General features: G+C 40.8%; 1 long non-coding RNA gene across 1 annotated transcript; it reads right to left on the bottom strand.

Moving 5' to 3' along the window:
* Positions 1 to 5304: 5304 nt before the first annotated feature.
* LOC140216429 (uncharacterized) lies at positions 5305 to 8267 on the bottom strand. The gene is made up of 3 exons (XR_011893095.1): positions 7127 to 8267; positions 6955 to 7017; positions 5305 to 5318 (listed from the first exon to the last, which is right to left on the bottom strand). It is a non-coding gene; the product is annotated as an uncharacterized lncRNA (long non-coding RNA).
* Between the last annotated feature and the right edge of the window lie 9561 nt (positions 8268 to 17828).

Below are 17828 nucleotides of genomic sequence, written 5' to 3'. Positions count from 1 at the left end.
GCATGCCCGCTCTTTCCACACGCAGCAGATTACCTCTAGAGCAGGGTGCGCGGCTGCGTATGCGCTCAGCCGCGCTCAGCCGCGTCTCCGAGACGCGCGCCAACTTACCCCCCACCACCCCACCACTCCGCCCCCTAGCGCGCGCTTGATCGCGTTACCGCGAGCTCGCTTTCCTTCCCCACTTTGCCATTGCTCGTGTGGGAAGGCCGCACTTATGAAGCCACCATCTTTCTTGTCTCACCCTCGCACACTTTCACTCGCACCTAAAGCACAAGTGCGCGGGGCGCGATAGGATCTGTTCGCACTTGGACTTAATTTATACGGAACATGATGCGGCTCCAAGCTGTTGTTCTTGTCGCGCTGCACGCAGTTTGAGAGGTGCGTTTGCAAGGAGCCGCTTGTAATTCAGACATTTGACTATCTGCGTCCGCGGAAGTTACCATTGATTGTCTCAATTGGCACTCCTCTGCGGCAGAAGGGAAATTTCGTTATATTGAAATTGCACACAAACACACTTCTTTATATTGAGGCTCTAAATGCATGGTGTTCTATGGAGAAGAGGTTATGAAAAGTTAAATTCTTCGTTATGTCGAGAATTTCGTTATACTGAGGTTTAACTGTATAGAGATTTGAATTTATATACCTTGTTGTGCAGCTCCTTGGGTCATGGTTTCTATGACTATGACTCATATGACTCTGTATCTGTTGCGTAGGAAACCTCTCACCCCGTTTCCCTACGGTTCTCCTTTTGGAGGAGGCCCCCTTTTGATGCTATCCTTGTTCCACTCTTGGCCTACATCATTTCATAATCGAGGCATCTAAGGCCACAGTTCCTTATGCTATGCAGCTCTGACATCATGGGTACCACACAGAATTGTACATGAGCCTGAGCCCATGCATAACCATTCTTCTGATCAAATGTTAATCTTTAGACTGACGTCCTTTCCTCTTGCATGACAGTTATCTCTGCTGTATTGTTGCTGCTCTCTCATGTACGTATACCAATAGATTATCTTAGTCAATTTCTTCTTGAACATTGAGTCCAATCTTTGCCAACTTAAGTGTGTGTTGAATGTTAATTTTTTAGACCTGCCTTCACAATCTGCCTCCACCTCATCCATTTTAGCATCCTCAATTCAGTCACTTCTCCATCCTGAATTCTAGGTGACTTTATTAAACTTCTTTATGTTCCATACAGTATTGCTGGTCATGTATTGTCTTATAAGTTTATTAGACAGTGAAAATCTTCAACTTGACTGGAACCTGTGTAACATAAATATCATAATGCATCTTTTCAGTTTTTCCAAACTATGTCAATTCTGCTGATTCTGTGGGCTGTCCAAATTTTCCATGTTGGTGTTTTCAGTTATCATTGAACCAAGGTATCCGTCTTCTCTATGGTTTACACTCAAGGCTTCCCTTTCATCTACTCTGAGAAATTGGCATGCGGCTACCAGTGAGGGCGGCTTGCCTCACAACACATGCACATGCTCAGCTACTTTCGTCAACCTTTGTGCTAGATGTCAATCAGCATGAGCGAAGCAATGAGAATGGGGAATTATGAAATTAAGGCGGAGGTTCGAGCATTAAGGGAAGTCATACTTATGAGGTGAGTACATGTGAAGAAAAGTATTCAGAAATGTTGGGAATTTGCAGTTTCCTGTTTATTGGTCTATTAAACTCTCCCTAGCTATTTCAGTTATTTCATCATGTGTTGCAATTTTTAGTTGCAATATGTTTTTCTTAAGTGCTGCCACACTTACTACTAGAAGTTTGAGAACCTATATTTTTTATTCACTTGGTTCATTCATAACTACAAGCAGCAGTCTTTTCACTTTACATCAGCTATTGAATGCAATGCCCAGATATGTTCTCAGTCTACTTCAGTGGGAGTCACTAACACAGTGAATGATCATGAAGCATGTGTGTTCTTAGAAAGTGCCTTCACGTGATGCAGCTGTAAGTTAAGGTAGGGGATGCTTCGGAAAGCATGTTATGTTGCTTACATGATTATTTTACGCCAGAAAGCAGACAAATATTCGTGTTTATTTCTGGTGTTCTTCTTCCTTAATTACCTTCTTGATTCAGCGCATATATATGAAGCAAGAGATCCTGGCTTGTTCTTTCTTTACATTGGCAAATTACACTAATCATATAATAGCACACTTTACATAATTGAGCACACTAAAAGTCACTTGGCGAGCAAAACATGTACTTGTCTTTTTGAATATCCGAGCTTAATGTTTTAGTGTGTGGAGTTTGGACGTGATTCTTCAGAAGCACTACATCTGCTTCAAGTATATGAGGTAAAATTACTTTTGCTTAAAAATAATCCTAATCTTCCTTGATAGCTGTCCTTTTTATACTAGACAATATAAGCATGGTGCTTAATTCCAAGATAAATATGCTTCTGTAACTGTATGCATCAGTGTTTGGCTATTCGTTACCTACTATTCCTATTAGAAAAATATATTTGCCAACCTCCAATTATTTGCATTGACGTAGTGAAGAGTTTGATGGCAGCCTGTCTGGTTTGGTCAAAAGAGGCACGGTAAGTAGTTTAAAATTAGATGCCAGCCATAAAAATGAAAAATAAGAACTGGTTCAACTGGAGCTTTGTTCACAATCTTTGTGATCAAGGCTTTCAAGTGGGAGCCGAAACATCTATCTTGTATGCCCGATCTTCATTTGCTTATTATTATTATTTGAATTCATCTAGCCCTAAAGAGGTAGCAATTTATTTCGAATACTACTCTTTGCATTTTGTTTCCATTGCTGAGTTGTTTTTTTTTAATGTAATTTCATGCACCACACAAGTACAACTCAAACATTTTCATTCTTTCAAGGACGTCACAACTAGTGGAAGGTATTCTGCACTAACATAATTATTTTGAGATTTCCAGTAAATATGTAGTCCTCATAAAAAGTATCTAAATTTTGGCCTAAGCGGTTATACATTATCCATGTAGGCTTCATCAACTTCTGATATCACTTGGTCTTGGCAAACTTGTAAGCTGACAAGTTTGAGCATGCAGTCACTTCCCTCCATATTTGTTTCGATGAAGAATCGCCCTTTGGTGCTACTCTGGATCCACCCCCGTTTCCTGTGATTACCACTACAGGCTTCAAGGCACACGCCCTCAGGAAAACTTTTCATGCACAAACGTGGTTCTTTCACACTTTTACTAAGACAGACATTGAAAGCAAGGGTGGCATAGCAGGCATGTTGGTTACAGAAGTACTTTATTAAATAGCTTTGTAAGTATTCATCTAGTGGACATGTCCATATCCTCTTCTGCTGAAGTGCAAATTAGCTGGGGGAGCATGCCTCCTTCTCATGCATACCCCAGCCCAGCCAATCAGAACTTCAGGAGCGGATGAAATGGACATTTCCACTAGGTGGACACAGAATACATCCCCTGTTCTCTGTCCTATCTTTCCACCCTTCTCCATGTATTTTACTCAGTAAACTACTGGTTCAGCATGTTGGTCACCCTAATCAATCTTCCAGTAGCTCAGCACTTTAAAGGTATACAATACAAATAAGGCACTGTAAACCCAAGCAGTTAGGCTGGCGATTGCTGCTGTTATGCACCATACAGGCTGAAGCAATGGTTTCACCGTAGCTTTCTAAGTTAACTTTACTGAACTTTGAATTTAGAGAAAACAGAATATAAAAACAGACTAGCATTTTTTTATGTGCTTCACCACTCTGCTTTTTTGTGTTACTAAAATAAGTATATTGAACCTAAATGAAGTAAAAAGACAAGGAAATTGTGTCACTAATTTCATTTCACTGTCTATTTAAAAGTACAGCAAGATTTTTTAATTGCATTACGAGTTGTTACTTATGTTTCGATCTTAATGTTCATTTCTCATGCTCCAAATAAGGCTAGAACTGTTCCCTCATCCACCGCTATCAAGGCCTTATGGCAACTTTGGAAGCTCTCTGAACTGAGTAAATGCTATGCATTGCATAATTTCTTAATACATTTTCATGGCTGCTTTCAATCTCTATAGTTCCTCATTAAAGCCAGCATCTCTCTTGTGGCCACCTTTAAAGACCTTGTAGTAATGTATGCCTAACAAAAAAGATGGGTGCTTTGTAGTGCTAGTATGCTCTAAGTAAATCGTCTTATGCAAAAATTGCTGACATAATTGTCTGACAAATACTGCATCATGTTTGCTATTTTGCCTTCTGTTTCAATTTCACTGCATCTATACATTTTACCAGTGCATGAGTAGGGTTCAAGGCTGTTCTTTAACATGCTCATGAGCACTTATCATGATCAGTTCCCCATATAAGTGGTTTTGCTAAAGAGAATACAGGAATATGAGCAAAATTGACATGGAACCGACATATAGATAACGTCTGCATGACTGCCTATCAAAAGTTATATTTTATTAGAAAAAAAAACTGGAACGTGCATCGCGTAATGTAAAACTTATTGCATACACCGCCTTCATTAGGATGATACTAGAATATTCAGCGTTGTTTGGAGTCCCCATCAAGTGACGCTTAAGAGGAAGTTGGAAAGAGTCTGGCGGCGCGTTTTATTTGTTTGCCATACCGAAAGAAGGAATCGGTCACGCTTATGTTACAGCGTTGCAACTTCAATCTTCTTGAGGTACGTAGGAAAAAATATAGGCTGAAGGTGCTTTATCAAATAATGCAGGATCAACTTAAGATTGATAAGCTCCAATATCTACATGCTCCAGGCAAAAGATACCCGCGAACTAACCACGACTACGTCATAAAGCCGGACCATACCAACAGTGATACACATCGATACTCATTTTTCCTGGATGCGATAGAAATGTGGAACCAATTGCCAAACGCTATTGTTAGCCTAAAAGATGTCACCGACTTTGAAAATGCTGCTGAGGCACATTTATGGGAGTTTTCGATTTAGTTTTGAAGGGCCAAGTGATATGTGCGACTTGATATTCATTGTACGTATTTTGATAAATGTCAGAATTGTGCTGAACAGCATTCAAGTGAACATCTTATTAACTATGAATTGACAAGTGTTAAGCAACTTTACGTACATTGAGATTGTCCATATTTGATTTGTGTAATTGTATTGTCCTCTCTGTTATGACCCTCTATGAGGGTTGACAGTATTAATAAATAAATAAATAGACAACGAGGAATGTGGGTACGAACACTTTATTTTCAGCACACATGTTTTTTTAATGAACTGCTGTTATACTGCTAAAATCTGCACATTTAATAAAAGTACACTGCTTTGCTTCACTCCATGCTAAGTGCAAGTATCCTGTACCAGGAAGTCAAACCAAGGCGTGGGATGTTCAGTCTGTGAAAATAAAAATGAGTTTGAAACATTAACGTGCAAAAACTAGAGCACACTCAAGAAAATAAACACAGCACAGGAACATATCCAATGAATCAGAATTACCTTTGAGAGCAAACATATAGTTTCTATGGCACAGTGAAGAAACCTTATTCCTCCGGCTTTTTTTGTGCGCGAGAAAATATGAAAGTGCATGCGTTCTCCCCATATTGTGTATCTGTCACCTTTTCACACACAACAAAGATGTTGTCTCAATGTGCCCAACTGTCTTTGCATATCCATTTCTCTGCTCTCATACCATGATACCTACAGTTAAAGGCTGTAGCAATGCTTAGCTTGAATGAACCAACACAAGCTACATGCACTGTGCTGTTGAACATGACATTGTAAGTTAGATTCATGCACAGCACATTCATGTGCCATAAACATTTGATTGTGATTGTAGGCGAGATAAATAAAAAGAAGGTGTGTAAATAAGAATATTCCCTAATAAGCTGTGCAGAAGTGCTCTCCCGTTTGGACAGAAGCCGAGCACAGCTGCAGTGAACAAGAAGCCAACTTATACAGCATTTAAAATCTAGGTTCTAAATGTGCTACAGATTTTTCTGAATTCATGGTTGAAAATGTAGGTGTTAAAGGTGACAAACATTTAAACAGGTGTCTATTCGGACTGGTAATGCTATGTGTCACCTAGTTTGATAAAATATGCCATATCACTGGTCTTCCAAGCTACGGCTGCTGTCCAGTTGCAAGTGCAAATCACTCAATTATGTCTAGGGCACGTTTGAGCAAAAGGCAGCCAAGATTACTGTGCCATTGAGATCTATTTCCTGACATCTGATTTCTTCTCAGAAAGCTACCTCTAAAAAAAAAACCTTCACAACAACATAACCCAAACCTTTCTTGAGTAAAGTCATCACACTGGTCCTTCAACACTAATTACACAGTGGCTCTTTGTGATGTAATGTTATGTACATCAGCACCTAACAAAGTACAGGAAAATTTAATAATGGCAGCGTGACAGTACACAAAAAAGTAAAGGGATAAAACATCACACAGGCTGCCATCAGTGTTCATATCTCCATTTGAATGTGGATGTTTTTAGCAGTGAATACATGTTCTCATTAAACTGAGTCATATTATTACAAAAGCGAAGGGCAAGGGTCTTTAAATTCTAAACTGACAAATGTGCTTTATTACGATTCACCGCAATACAGGAGGTGTTTTGCAGTGAACCATCACATAAGGTTTTGGCTAACTACGGCGGGCGTGTCCTGCAGCGAGGCCTCTTGTGTATTGCGGTAAAGCGTATTATTGTGACAAGAGCTAACCTGGTATGTATGGCTTTAGCCAACAAAAGTTCTGAAGACATCATGCGTCCTGCCACGAAAATCTGATTTGATTAGAGTAAAACATTAGATTCGTCGCTGACAGAAACCATACATTCCAGATTCACGTAACTCTTTCCCAATATCGGCATGCTTCACCGCAACACACAAATATGTTGCGGGAATGACGGTGGTCGAAGAGGCTGGTGCAAATGTTTCGACAGGGGAGCGTGAATTCATCAGGGCAACTGCTTTCCTTGGCAGTTTTCATATACGTGAGTCCCCCCAACTCCCAACAGGGCGAGATTTACCTGGACCTTTGCCAAGAGACGTACCGACAAGCGTTTGGTAGTGGCTGGTAGAGATGCAGGAGTCTAAAAAGCGTTGCGAAATTTGGTTTCGTAAGGTTAGCTTCACCGCAATACAAATATGTTAAGCGGTTAGACATACAAAATATTTTGCGGTGAATCATAGCAAGAGTACCTGGCCTTTGATGCAAAGCAGCTTCCCAAGAGGCACGGTAATCCCGTGGCTAGTTATGCAGTTCCCCGCATGCGAGTGAGTTCCCTGCGTTCGGCGGTTTCCCAGTAACATACAAAATTACATTGATTGACTGTGTTGTAAATGGGCGACGGCACTATATGCTGATGCAAAAGCGTCGTTTCGCTTTCGAAAACTGCGCTCGGCTAAAGAGAACAACCTTGACTCGCATATGACCAAAGCAGTTGAACAGGAAACTACGAAATTACGTAGCTGTTATGGAAGAAACCAACAGCTCAGAAAAAAATGGCCGTGTAAACATTAACTGGCTTACGAGGTCGACAAACCAACGGTTCAAAGCATCACAGCCACGTCCGAAATAGCGCTGAAGGCCGGCCAGTACACTTAGGCGCCTCGGCGCGCGTAAGGTAACAGGAGACGGCAGGTGCACGCGTACATCATTAAGGAACACATATTATTTATGTCGGTGAGAGCGGTCACTCTTCAGTTCGGACATGCTTCAGCGCGTAACACTAGTCTACTGCGGCGAAGCTGACTTCAGGACCCCGATTTCTTCAACTCATCTAGCGAGGCAGGTCCGTTTATCACGCTTGGCGACGTTTGACATTTTCTGCCTTAATTTCGTTTGTTCTTTTTAATTTTCTTATCACAGTGACCCTGTATCACGCAGTAGCAGAGCTAGTGCCGCGTCTTAACTGCGTTAGGAAAGGCAAGCGTGTATGCAGCAGGCACGGCGGCATTGGCTCTTGTTTGGAAACTTCAAGAGACGCTCTTCCGCGCAGCGATGTCATTTGTATTATTAAAAGAATGCAGGTGACAATTAAATGAGCAGCAGCAAAGCTGTAAAAAAGCAGTAGTAATGCTGTTCTAAGATCCTCTCGCTCGAGCGAGATGGTCTTAGAAAAAAAAAGCGCGATGTAACGCGATCTGACGGAACAGCTCGTCATGCCAGTATTTTCTTACGTCCTCGTTCTTTCGCGCATCCTCCCTGAACCAGACTACTGAATGGTTCTGTGCACGCACTGACGATCCTGACGGAGGCAATACCACTCACATGAGCAGCTCCATATAATATGCCACGGCCCATTCCACATGCCGGCTGCAATTTGACGCGGCCAGGAGGCAAAATACGCGCACAAGGTACCTAATGGTAACGCATCAAACTGCTCACAGCCCCAATCCTTTATTACACGCATATAGCGTGGAAAGATGAATTACTCACGCTCTAAGTGGGCGCGGAATACGGACCGTTTCGCAGCGCAGCCGGCTCCGTAAGAGACGGCCGCCATGAAAATGAGCGGATGTGACATCATGGGTTATAGCGGACGTGACGTCATGGGTGAACGTAGACATTTCGGGCACCATTCGTCTGCTGTGCCCCGGGCACAGCAGACACGGCCTTTAGTTTTTGCACGTTAATGTTTCAAACTCGTTTTTATTTTCACAGACTGAACATCCCACGTCTTGGTTTGACTTCCTAGTACAGGATACTTGCACTTAGCATGGAGTGATGAAGCAGAGCAGTGTACTTTTATTAAATGTGCAGATTTTAGCAGTATAACAGCAGTTCATTAAAAAAACATGTGTGCTGAAAATAAAGTGTTCTTACCCACATTCCTCGTCTATTTATTTATTTATTAATACTGTCAACTCTCATGAAGGGTCATAACAGAGAGGACAATACAATTACATAAATCAAATGGAAAAAATATCTGGAAAAAATATCAGCAAATTCAAATATCTTCTCTCAAATCAAAGGTGGGACTCCATTTTAATGGAAACAGATGCAAATAAAGCGTACGAGGCTTTTCTTTCCTGCTTTATGGCTGCATACGAGAAGTGTTTTCCCCTCGAGCTATGGGTAAAACGAAAAAAGATAAGGAAGCCTTGGATCACTCATGAACTGCATATGAGAATCAAACAAAAAAACAGGCTGTTTGAAAAATTCCTGAATACCAAGCATGAAAATGACTTTACACTGTTTAAAAAAGTTCGAAACAAATTAAATGCAGATATTAGAAAATCAAGATTTGAATACTACATAACAAAGTTTGCAGACATTACGGGTAACTCACGGCTAATGTGGCAAACCGTGAGGGAGGTACTCTCGAAAAATTTCCAGCACAAAAAGGTTCCGTATCAAAACGATGCTATGACTGACAACGAAGTCGCAAATTTATTTAATGACCATTTCATTGCAGTCGGATCATGCGATGGAAATTCAGTTGATTCACCGTGCGAGCAGTTCATTGCATCAAACGCCGCAAACACATTGTTTTTAGCACCCACTGACGAACGTGAAGTGCTAGGTATTATTCTGACACTAAAAAATGGCTGTGCTCCAGGAGCAGATGAAATTAAACCGAAACCTCTAAAGGCTGTAGGTGAAATAATCAGTTGTCCGCTCTCTCACATTTGCAACATTATTTTATCTACAGGAGTTTTTCCGCAGAAAATGAAACTGGCCAAAGTGACTGTTGTGCACAAGGGTGGCCCAGCGAACGAACTAACAAATTATAGGCCTATATCAGTACTACCAGTATTTGCAAAGGTAGCCGAACAGGTTATAAACAAAAGATTCGTCCGTTTTCTTACCGCGCAAAATATTATAGCCGATGAGCAATTTGGCTTTAGGAAAGATAGATCAGCCGAAACCGCACTCCTTGGGATAAAGGAAAAAATTCTAAACAACATTGAAGAAAAGGCACACACCCTGGGAATTTTCCTCGACTTCAGAAAGGCATTCGACTGTATTCAGCACGATGTTCTAATAAGAAAGCTTCCACTTTACGGATTCCGTGGCGTGTCGTTGACCTTAATTGAGAGCTATTTAACGTCAAGAGAGCAGTTTACTGTCATAAATGCTGCAGCCTCACACGTAAAAACAATAAAATATGGTGTGCCTCAGGGATCTATTCTCGGACCTGTACTCTTTATTTTATACCTGAATGATATTGTGAATATACCAGGCAGCGAAAACCTAGTGTTGTACGCTGATGACACTAATGTCTTTTTCTCAGGTATTGACCCCTATGCGCTCGAAAGAAAGGCTAACTATTGGTTGACCGGCTTGAGTACATGGTTAAAACTAAACAAGATGCAATTAAATACTAGTAAGACCAAATACATTCTCTTCAGAGCAAAAGGTGTAAAAGCTCCTGACAACCTAAACTTAAACTTTGAAAACACTCAGCTGAAACAGTGCTCGCAAATTCGTTTTCTAGGTGTTCTGTTTCAAGAAAATCTCTCATGGAATTCGCATGTTGATCAGCTTCGAAGTGATCTTTGTCGGGCGGTTGGCATTTTAAACAAATTGAGATATCTCCCGGCGTCCATAAAACGGCAAATATACTATTCATTAATACATTCCCGTTTAAGCTACTGTTCCCTTGTATGGTTAACGACGACAAAAACAAATCGAGATTCCCTCTTTGCAATTCAAAAGCGGGCGTTACGAGCTATTGGGAAAATACAGTTATTGCGCAGCTGCTGGCCCTTGTTTAGGTCTTATGGAATACTAGAAATAAGTAAACTGCACACATACAAATTATGTCTGGAAATATTACGCCAGTACAAACTAGACAAAATAACCTTCGAAACCACCTATCACACTAAACTTAGCACATACGAACTTAGGAAACAATGTATGGAAACACCTCGTGTACGCACTAATTACGGTTTTCAGAGGTTAGGATGGCAAATTCCTGACTTAATTAATCAATACCCTATTATTCTGGATACTGTACGCAACACTCCCTCTATACGTAAATACAAAATGTTAATTAAAGCAATGCTCATAAATGAACCTTAAAGGTGAAAACTGAACGTATACCTATCACTAGTGTGTTTTGTAAATACTGCTATGGTCGAATTGTGTTTTGAAGTATGCTGTTTGTTTTTCCGCCGAAAGCCTGTGTTTTGTAAGGATGTCTTATGTATTGTGTAAAAAATATTGAATGTGTGTTCTATTATGTAATGCTCTTTCTTGATTTTTGTAGCCTGTGGTGCCGCCTGTCATCCGGGTGGCGTGGCCTCGTCAGGCAAAGTATGCCTTTTGCCACGTCACCCTGGACAACCTTTTCGTTGTCTTAAATAAATTCTGAATGAATGAAAAAATATGGACAATGTCAATGTACATAAAGTTGCTTAACACTTGTCAATTCACAGTTAATAAGATGTTCACTTGAATGCTGTTCAGCACACTTCTGACATTTATCAAAATACGTACAATGAATATCAAGTCGCACGTATCACTTGGCACTTCAAAACTAAATCGAAAACTCCCATAAATATGCCTTAGCAGCATTTTCCAAGTCGGTGACATCTTTTAGGCTAACAATAGCGTTTGGCAATTGATTCCACATTTCATCGCATCCAGGAAAAATGAGTATCGATATGTATCACTGTTGGTATGGTCCGGCTTTATGATGTAGTCGTGGTTAGTTCGCGGGTATCTTTTGCCTGGAGCATGTAGATATTTGAGCTTATCAATCTTAAGTTGATCCTGCATTATTTGATAAAGCACCTTCAGCCTATATTTTTTCCTACGTACCTTAAGAAGATCGAAGTTGCAACGCTGTAACATAAGCATGACCGATTCCTTCCTTCGGTATGTCGAACAAATAAAACGCGCCGCCAGACTCTTTCCAACTTCCTCTTAAGCGTCACTTGATGGGGACTCCAAACAACGCTGAATATTCTAGTATCATCCTAATGAAGGCGGTGTATGCAATAAGTTTTACATTACGCGATGCACGTTCCAGTTCTTTTTTCTAAGAAAATGTAACTTTTGATAGGCAGTTATGCAGACGTTATCTATATGTTGGTTCCATGTCAATTTTGCTCATATTCCTGTATTCTCTTCAGCAAAACCACTTATATGGGGAACTGATCATGATAAGTGCTCATGAGCATTTTAAAGAACAGCCTTGAACCCTACTCATGCACTGGTAAAATGTATAGATGCAGTGAAATCGAAACAGAAGGCAAAATAGCAAACATGATGCAGTATTTGTCAGACAATTATGTCAGCAATTTTTGCATAAAACGATTTACTTAGAGCATACTAGCACTACAAAGCACCCATCTTTCTTGTTAGGCACACATTACTACAAGGTCTTTAAAGGTGGCCACAAGAGAGATGCTGGCTTTAATTTAATGAGGAACTATAGAGGTTAAAGGCAGCCATGGAAATGTATTAAGAAATTATGCAATGCATAGCATTTACTCAGTTCATAGAGCTTCCAAAGTTGCCATAAGGCCTTGATAGCTGTGGATGAGGGAACAGTTGTAGCCCTATTTGGAGCATGAGAAATGAACATTAAGATCGAAACATAAGTAACAACTCGTAATGCAATTAAAAAATCTTGCTATACTTTTAAAAAGACAGTGAAATGAAATTAGTGACACAATTTCCTTGTCTTTTTACTTCATTTAGGTTCAATATACTTATTTTAGTAACACAAAAAAGCAGAGTGGTGAAGCACATAAAAAAATGCTAGTCTGTTTTTATATTCTGTTTTCTCTAAATTCAAAGTTCAGTAAGGTTAACTTAGAAAGCTACGGTGAAGCCATTGCTTCAGCCTGTATTGTGCATAACAGCAGCAATCGCCAGCCTAACTGCTTGGGTTTACAGTGCCTTATTTGTATTGTATACCTTTTAAGTGCTGAGCTGCTGGAAGATTGATTAAGGTGACCAACATGCTGAACCAGTAGTTTACTGAGTAAAATACATGGAGAAGGGTGGAAAGATAGGACAGAGAACAGGGGATGTATTCGGTGTCCACCTAGTGGAAATGTCCATTTCATCCGCTCCTGAAGTTCTGATTGGCTGGGCTGGCGTATGCATGAGAAGGAGACATGCTCCCCCAGCTACTTTGCACTTCAGCAGAAGAGGATATGGACATGTCCACTAGATGAATACTTACAAAGCTGTTTAATAAAGTACTTCTTTCACCAACATGCCTGCTATGCCATCCTTGCTTTCAATGTCTGTCTTAGTAAAAGTGTGAAAGAGCCAGGTTTGTGCATGAAAAGTTTTCCTGAGGGTGTGTGCCTTGAAGCCCGTAGTGGTAATCACAGGAAACGGGGGTGGATCCAGAGTAGCACCAAAGGGCAAGCCTTCATCGAAACAAATATGGAGGGAAGTGACTGTATGCTCAAACTTGTCAGCTCACAAGTTTGCCAAGACCAAGTGATATCAGAAGTTGATGAATCCTACATAGTTAACGTATAACCACTTAGGCCAAAATTATTTAGATACTTTTTATGAGGACTACATATTTACTGGAAATCTCAAAATAATTATGTTAGTGCAGAATACCTTCCACTAGTTGTGACGTCCTTGAAAGAATGAAAATGTTTGAGTTGTACTTGTGTGGTGCATGAAGTTACTTTAAAAAACAACAACTCCGCAATGGAAACAAAATGCAAAGAGTAGTATTCGAAATAAATTGCCACCTCTTTAGGGCTAGATGAATTCAAATAATAATAATAAGCAAATGAAGATTGGGCATACAAGATAGATGTTTCGGCTCCCACTTGAAAGCCTTGTTCACAAAGATTGTGAACAAAGCTCCAGTTGAACCAGTTCTTATTTTTCATTTTTATGGTTGGCATCTAATCTTAAACTACTTACCGTGCCTCTTTTGACCAAACGAGACAGGATGCCATCAAATTCTTCAATACTTCAATGCCAATAATTGGAGGTTGGCAAATACATTTTTCTAATAGGAATAGTAGGTAACGAATAGTCAAACACTGATGCATACAGTTACAGCAGGCATGTTTACCTTGGAATTAAGCACCATGCTTATGTTGTCTAGTAAAAAAAGGACAACTATCAAGGAAGATTAGAATTATTTTTAAGCAAAAGTAATTTTACCTCATATACTTGAAGCAGATGTAGTGCTTCTGAAGAATCACGTCCAAACTGCACACACTAAAACGTTAAGCTGGGATATTCAAAAAGACAAGTACATGTTTTGCTCGCCAAGTGACTTTTAGTGTGCTCAATTATGTAAAGTGTGCTATTATATGATTAATGTAATTTGCCAATGTAAAGAAAGAACAAGCCAGGATCTCTTGCTTCATATATATGCGCTGAATCAAGAAGGTAATTAAGGAAGGAGAACACCAGAAATAAACGCGAATGTTTGTGTGCTTTCTGGCATAAAATAATTATCATGTAAGCCACATAACATGCTTTCCAAAGCATCCCCTACCTTAACTTACAGCTGCATCATGCGAAGGCACTTTCTAAGAACACACATGCTTCATGATCATTCACTGTGTTAGTGACTCCCACTGAAGTAGACTGAGAACATATCTGGGCATTGCATTCAATAGCTGATGTAAAGTGAAAAGACTGCTGCTTGTAGGTATGAATGAACCGAGTGAATAAGAAATATAGGTTCTCAAACTTCTAGTAGTAAGTGTGGCAGCACTTCAGAAAAACATATTGCAACTAAAAATTGCAACACATGATGAAATAACTGAAATAGCTAGGGAGAGTTTAATAGACCAATAAACAGGAAACTGCAAATTCCCAACATTTCTGAATACTTTTCTTCACATGTACTCACCTCTAAGTATGACTTCCCTTAATGCTCGAACCTCTGCCTTAATTTCATAATTCCCCATTCTCACTGCTTTGCTCATGCTGATTGACATCTAGCACAAAGGTTGGCGAAAGTAGCTGAGCATGTGCATGTGTTGTGAGGCAAGCTGCCCACATCTGGTAGCCGCATGCCAATTTCTCAGAGTAGATGAAAGGGAAGCCTTGAGGGTAAACCATAAAGAAGACGGATACAATTGGTTCAATGATAACTGAAAACACCAACATGGAAAATTTGGACAGCCCACAGAATCAGCAGAATTGGCATAGTTTGGAAAAACTGAAAAGATGCATTATGATATTTATGTTACACAAGTTCCAGTCAAGTTGAAGATTTTGACTGTCTAATAAACTTACAAGACAATACATGACCAGCAATACTGTATGAAACCAAAACAAGTTTAATAAAGTCACCTAGAAGTCAGGATGGAGAAGTGACTGAATTGAGGATGCCAAAATGGATGAGGTGGAGGCAGATTGCGAAGACAGGTCTTAAAAAATTAACATTCAACACACACTTAAGTTGGCAAAGATTGGACTCAATGTTCAAGAAGAAATTGACCAAGATAATTTATTGGTATACGTACATGAGAGAGCAGCAACAATACAGCAGAGATAACTGTCATGCAAGAGGAAAGGACGTCAGTCTAAAAATTAACATTTGATCAGAAGAATGGTTATGCATGGGCTCAGGCTCATGTACAATTCTGTATCTTACGCATGATGTCAGAGCTGCATAGCATAAGTAACTGTGGCCTTAGATGCCTCGATTATGAAATGATGTGGGCCAAGAGTGGAACAAGGATAGCATCAAAAGGGGGCCTCCTCCAAAAGGAGAACCGTAGGGAAACGGGGTGAGAGAGGTTTCCTACGCAGCAGATACAGTCATATGAGTCATAGTCATAGAAACCATGACCAAAGGAGCTGCACAATAAGGTATATAAATTCAAATCTCTATACAGTTAAACCCCAGTATAACGAAATTCTCGATATAACGAAGAATTTAACTTTTCATAACCTCTTCTCCATACACCAAACACCATGTATTTAGAGCCTCAATATAAAGAAGTGTGTTTGTGTGCAATTTCAGTTTAACGAAATTTCGCTTCTGCCGCAGAGGAGTGCCAATTGAGACAATCAATGGTAACTTCCGCGGACGCAGATAATCAAATGACTGAATTACAAGCGGGTCCTTGCAAACGCACCTCTCAAACTGCGTGCAGCGCGACAAGAACAACAGCTTGGAGCCGCATCATGTTCCGTATAAATTAAGTCCAAGTGCGATCAGATCCTATCGCGCCCCGCGCACTTGTGCTTTAGGTGCGAGTGAAAGTGTGCGAGGGTGAGACAAGAAAGGTGGTGGCTTCATAAGTGCGGCCTTCCCACGCGAGCAATGGCAAAGTGGGGAAGGAAAGCGAGCTCGCGGTAACGCGATCAAGCGCGCGCGAGGATGACTGGACGAGTGGGGATGACTGGACGAGACGCGGCTGAGCGCGGCTGTAAGCGCGGCTGAGTGCATATGCAGTCGCGCACCCTGCTCTAGAGGTAATCTGCTGCGTGTGGAAAGAGCGGGCATGTCAAGACGGCGTGGCACCATGTAAGCTGTTTTCCCGCACGTTTAATATTGAAGGTTGCGCAATCTCGAGTTTTGATGACCCGTTGGAACGAGAAGCAGACGAAGCATTCGCTCCCAGCTGCCGGCGCTTTTCATGATAGCGTCGTCGCAGTGCGACCGGGCGACGCTTTGGGGGCGGAGTGCACGCGAAAGCATGGCGTCACTCAAATCGTACCGCTGATGTAAAGATATCAACGTGGAATGAAACCGTATCATTCATCGCTGACTCCTATATTCGTCAAAATAAAATGTTTTGTCATTGAAACTTGCTTTTTTTTATTGCCCAATAATTCGGAAAATTGCATGGCCCCTTTCCGTGCAACAAAAACGATCGGCGACTGTACTGACATTTGCATAACAGATCGAATTTCAATACAAGGAAATTTCTATATGACGAAGCGAATTGCCGATTTTACCTACTTTGTTATATCAAGGTTTAAGTGTATAAAGAAATTTCCTGTTCTCTACACGGGGGTGGCAATGTGGGCTTGTTCGTTGATCATCATGGAACGGCATGTAGTGTAGCGCAACAAAAACAAGAACACAAGAATAAATGAAACACATGCAGACACAAGCGCCTAATTATGTCCGTGTTTTCCTTTTTCTTGTGTCCTTGTTTTCGTTGCATTACACTACATGACATTCAATACTTTCACTGTCATATTCATGAGCTCCGAAAACCTAGAATCAACTAATATCTTGCCTGATTTGTCATAATTAAAAAGAAAAATATGGGTATAGTAGGTCTAATTGAGCTCTGGAGATTTTAGTATCACTGACATATAGCTTTTAAGAATGTTTAATCGTTTCTTCCGTTAAGGCAGAGTACATGCTCAACTGCTACAATTAGTGTGAACGTAGGCAAAAACGACATTTTTGGCCCTTGCATCAATTTTATGGCATGTTGCGTGATCTAATCAAGTGGTTTCCATTTGACGAAGTTCTCGATTTAACGTAATAAAACCTCACATCCCAATAACATTTATTAACTAGACTTACTGTACTTTATAACCAAAGTACTGTATAACCATAAGCAGCTACAGCCGCCATGAGTGGCGAGCAGAATTGAAATGAAATTGCTTTAGTCGAAACACGCCGAGCGCTGCTGCTAAAGTATGTGCCACATGCATTCCGCAACTGCGGGAACCGCGGTACCACACGCAGTTATTCACAGCAGCTCATAAAAGTGCCGTGGACTGAAATTGGTTAGTAAATGCATTGGGAACCAGTCTTTCGATTACTCAATTAATATATCAGCCACACACTCGCATAGCACGGCCACGTGGCAAACGCGGCCATGCGGGCGCTTCACTATGCGCGGATCGGCTGGTTGCAATATTGGGGCACTCTATGGGTGCATTTTTAAAGCACAGCGTTTTTTGCCTATCGCATCATCGTTGCGGGTGCTCCATGGCTGAGTGTATAGCATGGTACAGAATTGGCCCCAGTACCAA

The sequence above is a fragment of the Dermacentor andersoni genome, chromosome 3, assembly GCF_023375885.2.
Source record: "Dermacentor andersoni chromosome 3, qqDerAnde1_hic_scaffold, whole genome shotgun sequence".
In the NCBI taxonomy this organism is placed as follows: domain Eukaryota; kingdom Metazoa; phylum Arthropoda; class Arachnida; order Ixodida; family Ixodidae; genus Dermacentor; species Dermacentor andersoni.
Note: the sequence above shows the minus strand (reverse complement) of the source record. Positions and strands in the feature narration are given on the sequence as shown.